Below are 6,158 nucleotides of genomic sequence, written 5' to 3'. Positions count from 1 at the left end.
TAAGAAGGGCAGTGCTGGGGGAGGCTGACCACAAAGACCTGCTATCTATTTTCTGGGTTTCATCAAACACTGACTGCGGAGTTGAAATCCAGCATGTCTGTCATGCGGGGTGTCATGCAGGGTCTCTGGTCCCGCTCCCCACATAAGAATGCAGGATATGGTGAGGCCAAAAAGGAACACCCACGGAGCCATGGATAGGGGAGTCATACTACTATAGTCTCACTGGCGGCTGGGATGGAGACACGGGAAGCAGGAGCCACACGATCCGCAACCCGCCATCCACTTGTCTCTGCCAACCATCCTCACTTGCTAGCTGCAATCCGCCTCTCTGCAATCCACAATCCATACTCCGCCATGCCACGCCAGAATGCCACACCACCACACCACACCTTGCTAGCTTAGCCACGGAAGTTATATCTGTGGCTAATGGCTAACCGGTAACAGCCGACGGCCAACTAGTCACAACTGATGGCCATCTACTACCTGAGCCAGCATCTTTCTATGTGAGGCCGAGAGCCTGGAAACTGCTCTCTGGGGCTGTGTCCCCACAGTGTCCACCCCTGGCCCACCCCTCAAGCACAGCTTCCCAAATTCTCTAGCCTTCCTGCCATACCGCCCAGAGGTTGCCAGCTCCTCACACAGTTCCCATGCAGGAGGTGGTCCAGAATTTCTAGGCAGGGGTGCTTAGGGCTGGCAATCCCTGGAGGGGCGGGAGGACCACCGAGCTGACACGTGCCGCACTCGTGACGATGTGGCTTACGGTTTGCATTCATCTGAGGTTGCCAGCAGTGAAGGGACTTTGGCAGTTATTAAGGACCAAGGCCCCCACAGCCATCACTCAGCCTGGGGACAGTTATGAATAGTACTTAGGGGCCAGCTGTTTGTCTCCTCGGCCAGCAAGCCCCCCTCTAAGGGCCTGGTTTAGGTGTTCCTTACGATGTTAGCTTGTGTTGTGGTTTTCCCTGTACTTCTGTCCCCCATTCCACGGAGGTAACAGCCCTTCGAGTTTCTTTGATTGCTGCGGGGTAGAAATATTTCTTAAAACATTGCTTTAAGACAACCCCTCGAACTGTCTTCCATCCATGATTCAGCTCAACGGAGAGGTAATATCAGGTATTCCTGAGTTGCCATTGAAGAGAAAAGGGAAAACATGGGGAAAGCAAGGAGAGACAACGCCTGCGCTCGGTGGGAAGCAAGCCTGCTGACAGGGCCGTGAGCATTGCCGTGGAGGAATGGCTGCACTGTGCACTAAACACGTCCAACCCTGGGCACCAGCTCTGCCAGCCTGGGCAAAGATTCACGGGCTCTGAGGTAGACATAACAACACTCACATCAGAGGCCTGTGGGGACAAGGAAGAGAGCGTGTGACCAGTGGGCTGGTGTGAGACCCTTCCTTCCCTTGTTTCCTGGTTCTAAGAAGCAAGTTTCTAGGACTCTTGAATAACCTTGGGGAATGGAAGGCAGCCTCAATAACCGTAGAAATTCAATGGCCTGTCAGCCAGTCAGGATGGGGCTGAGTTGGATTTAGATTGGTTTCCATTTTTTAAGGCTAGGACATCTTTTGTCCACCTGGGTTTGTGGAGGAAGATTCCTACCTCCTGCTGCAGCCAGCACTCAGAACACTGTATTGGCTGTTCCAGAGTGCACCCCTGAACCAGGCGAACGTGAGCCCCACAATCAGCCTCCTTTATGCCCCTCAGAGAATGAATCAGGAGACCCTGGCCTTGCAAGCCATGTTGATTGACCGTGGCTTCAGGGGTCTCCTTTACCAGGTTGTGGTGGGTTGTCAGTTCCTTGAACACACAAGCCCCTGTACCCCACTGTTTCCCCATCACTGGTGACCACCTCTCTGAGTCCCCCTGCCTCCAACTTCTGTGGGCACAGCACACAGGTACAACCCCTGCCTAGACCCTTTTACATATAAGCACCCTTTGAGCCATTCCTCTGCCTAGTGCAGGTCTGTAAACTTTCTTCCCGCGACCATTCTTCATAGGAAATAGCACAGTAAAAAGAGACAGGACTTGGGAGCAGAAAACCCATGATCCAGTTCTGTCCTTACCTTACCGCTAGAGCTGGGGCAATCCACTTCCCTGACTGTATTTCTGTATAAAATGGAAATAAAAGCTGTTTCACAGCAAAAGAACTTATCAAGTAAGTGGCAAAATGCTCTACTGCTATGAGAGGTTCTTAAACGCGAGGGACCTCTTCTTCCCCTTCTCCCTTTAGACCCTCCTTTAGAGAACCCAACCTGGAACTTCAGAGCATGGGGCCTTTTTCTGTCTTTATCTGGACAGCACGTGGGCCAGCACTTTGTGCACTGAGATCTCGAATTCCCATTAGAATAAACAGAGTCCATTACATAACAAGGGCTGTGCAGCCCGGAAACCCACCTGTGTACCACAGTGGCTGCAGCACAAGGTTAAGACCTGGCTCTGCCCCTAACTCTCCAAGCTCTAGCAAGTCTGTTGATCTCTTTGAAAGTATACCAAACAAGAAAACAGCAGACTTGGTTCTGGTTCTGGTTCTTTTACTTACTGGGTATTGTTGCACCTCAAGCAAGTTTTCCCAGCTGGAATAAGTGAAGGCGGACAGAATGAAGACTATGAAGAGAGCTGTCAACGCTAAGCCCTCAGTTTCCCTGTCGGTGCAGAGGAAAGTTAACACCGCCCTAGATGTCCCCCTGCACAGTCCCGTCCTGTGCACAGGGGCAGGTGGGGTGGCGGAGCAGAGCAGAGCTAGTCCTCACCTCCCCTTGCCCCTCGAGGCCTTTCAGGACAGCAGCCTTTCAAAGCTTCTGTCGTGCTGGGCGGCATGCGGAGTCTCAGCTCCCGCTCCCCACATAAGAACGCAGGATATGGTGAGGCCAAAAAAGAACACCCACGGAGCCATAGATAGGGGAGTCATACCACTATATTCCCGCTGGCGGCACTATAGTCTCACTGGAGGCTGGATCCACACTGTCCGCAACCCGCCATCCTAACCGCAATCCTTGCTTGCTAGCTCAGCCACCATCTTCTTGCTAGCCCCCATTTTCTGCTAGCGTAGCCACGGCAATTATATTAATGGCCAATGGCTCACCGGTTACAGCTGACAGCCAACTAGCCATAGCTGATGGCCATCCAATCACAGTTGATGGCCATTTACTACCTGAGCCAGTACTTTTCCACGTGAGGCCGAGAGCCTGGAAACCGTACTCCTGGCTCTGTCCCCACAGCCTCTATTCCCCTCACCTGTGTGGCCAGGGGGACATAATGTACATGGAGAAACAGGAGTCTGGGGGTGCAGGGATGTCTAGCTGGTCCCGCTCTGCCCCAGCCCACCTGGAGAGCCCCAGTGAGCTCACGTCTGCAGTAATCTCACTGCTCATAACCAGAATGATGAGACAAACCTGGAAGCCAGGCACAGGTGAGAAGTGATGGGTGTCTCCTCAGGAATGTGCTGCCCAATTAAAACTGCCTCCCAGATGGCTCAGGCGGATGTTGGGACTACTCCCCTGGGCCATGCTGGCCAGCCTCCAGGCTGTCATTCTGCAAGCATTTCTTGAGGGCCTACTATGCACCAGCTGTCGAGTGAGGTGCTGGGGAGACAAGGAGGAATAATAGCCACACTGGAGAGTCCAGTCCGTCTGTCCCAGACACACTTTCGGAAGCATATTATCAGAAAGCGTCAAGGGCTATGCTGGGTAGACCCCTTTATAGTCCCCATCAACCCAAAGCCCTGCCCTTTCTCCCCCACAGGCCCCAGCCCTTAGCCTCTTTCTCTTCCTTTCAAAGCATCCACAGCCTTCAATTTTTCCCTGGCCTCCTCTTCTTCTTAAGCTGGTGTGAATCAGACTGCTGCCTCCTCACCTTGCCTGCTTCTGGCACAGCCTGGACAACCCTCTGTCACGTCCATCCATAGTACAGACAGACATTAGGTTTATTGTACCCTGTCCCTGGCAGAGTTCCAGCACAGGCTACCAAGTGAGGTGACACCCAGGTGACTAAAGGATGGGCTCATTCCCCAGATTCCCCAAGTGAATTCCCTGTCAGAAGTGAGTCCTCAGACAAGAAAATTGAACTGGAAGACAGGCCTCAGATAGGCAAGGGGTCCTCTCTCTCTAAGGACATGTGTCCAAGGGCAGACATTAGAAAAAGATAGAAACCTAAGCGTGGTCTACATGGTGTGTGGTTAAAGCAGTCAGAATGCTTGGGTTAAAATCCAGGCTTTCCCCTTTACTAGCTCTGTGTATCTTTTAGGATAGCATCCCATTGTGAGAGAGACAACCAAAACCCCACAATTTTAAGGGGGTGGTTATTTTTCTCATGTAATGAGAAGTCAGAAGACAGGCAGTCCAGGGTCTGAATGTGGCTCCAAGTGCTATAGGGCCCGAGGCTCCTTTTATCCTCCTATGCAGCCTTTCTTAGGACGCACTTTTTGCCTCATGGTCATAAAATGGCTGCCCCACCTCCAACATGGAGGAGAAAGGTCAAAGGACCAGTTGCATCTCCATACCTTTTAACAAGCTTTCCTGGAAGTCCACACAACTTCTGCTTAGAGCTCATTGGCTCGAATTATGTCACATGGCAAGAAAGGCTGGGAAACATATTTTTTAATTGAGCATACGGCTGCCCTAACAAAATGAGATTTGTACAAATAAGGAATATAAACTGGTATAGTGCTTGCAAGGAGAAGTCAAGGCCAGATTTCAGGAGGGAGAAGGTGTGGGCAGAGGTGGAAAAAGATGAGCAATGAATCCTTGTTGTTTCTGACAAAGATTCTTTGCTTGACCAAACTTTAGTCAGTCTCTTGAACCTTCTCCTAGGCCCCTCTGTACATTTATTGTATAATCCAGTTTTAGCAAGAACCCTGCTAAGTCAGCTTAGCAAGAACCTCCAACCCTCAATATTTGCTTAACCTCAAATCTGATCCGGTTCTTCATCCTCCACCTCCCACCCCCACCCCCAGGTGATGTCTGATCATCCTGGCCTGTCTTCAGCAAGAATACTGTTAGGTCAGTTTAGCCAGAACACCCCTTTCCCCTAATGTTTCCTCTTAGTAACTTTCCATCCAGTGACCGTCACCCTGCCCGTGGCTACAAATTCCTACTTGCCCATGTTGTACTCAGAGCTGAGCCCAATCTCTCTCTCCCACTGCAAGACCCCATGGCAGTGGTCCCTACACCTATTACCATGGACCTCTTGACTAAAGTCCGCCTTACTGTCTTCAACAACTGTCATTCAATATTTTTTTCGTTAACACTTTTTATTCTAAAGGCTCAGGGGTGGGGGGGTGACTGCGACCAGCAGTTGGGCAGGTGGCTAGACAGATGCAGTGGCATCAGCCTTCCCCACAGGAGAATGAGGAAAGAGATGGAGGTGGCAGAGACCTCGGAGCTGCCAGCTTCACTCCCCATTGCCAAGCAGGCCCCTCATTCACCCAGTTCAGAATCTCTCCTCTTCCCCAGCATCATCTTTAGTAACTTTACCTGCTTAAGGTCCACTCTCACTTCCTTCTGTGGCAGACTCGGATCAACACGGCAGTACCTACAGAGAAACCCATCCTTTGAAAAGTGGTCTCTACAAACTGATGGTTACTAGTTGGGAGGGGAGTTAGGGGACTGGGTGAGAAAGAGGAGGGATTAAGAAGTACAAATTGGTCGTTAGAAAAGAATTACAAGGATGTAAAATACAGTATGGGGAATATAGTCAATAATATTGTACAAACTATGCATAGTGTCAGATGGGTACTGGACTTATCAGGGGAGCACTTCATAAATTATATAGATGTCTAACCACTATGCTGTACACCTGAAACTAATATAAAATAATATTGAATGTCAACTATAATTTAAAAAAGTCACAGAAATGTATAGTACACCATAGGGCATATAGTCAATAATACTGTATGTAGTGTCAGATGGGTAATAGACTTATTAGGGTTACCACTTTGTGAAGTACATAAATGTCTAATCTCTACGTTTTGTACACCGGAAACTTAAAAAAAAAAAGTGTCCCCTAATCCCTTATGTGCTTGCCTTTTGTGTGTGGGGGGGCTGGAGTAGGGGAGGTCCTAAAGCAGGATGAAGGCAGGTTGGGTGTCTTCTGCCATTTTTGTACCTTCAGCGTCTACACAGGCCCTAGGCTCAAAGAATGGCTTCGGCCGCCGGGGATTCCTTC

Source organism: Rhinolophus sinicus, linkage group LG02 (genome assembly GCF_036562045.2).
Source record: "Rhinolophus sinicus isolate RSC01 linkage group LG02, ASM3656204v1, whole genome shotgun sequence".
Taxonomy (NCBI): Eukaryota; Metazoa; Chordata; class Mammalia; order Chiroptera; family Rhinolophidae; genus Rhinolophus; species Rhinolophus sinicus.
Note: the sequence above shows the minus strand (reverse complement) of the source record.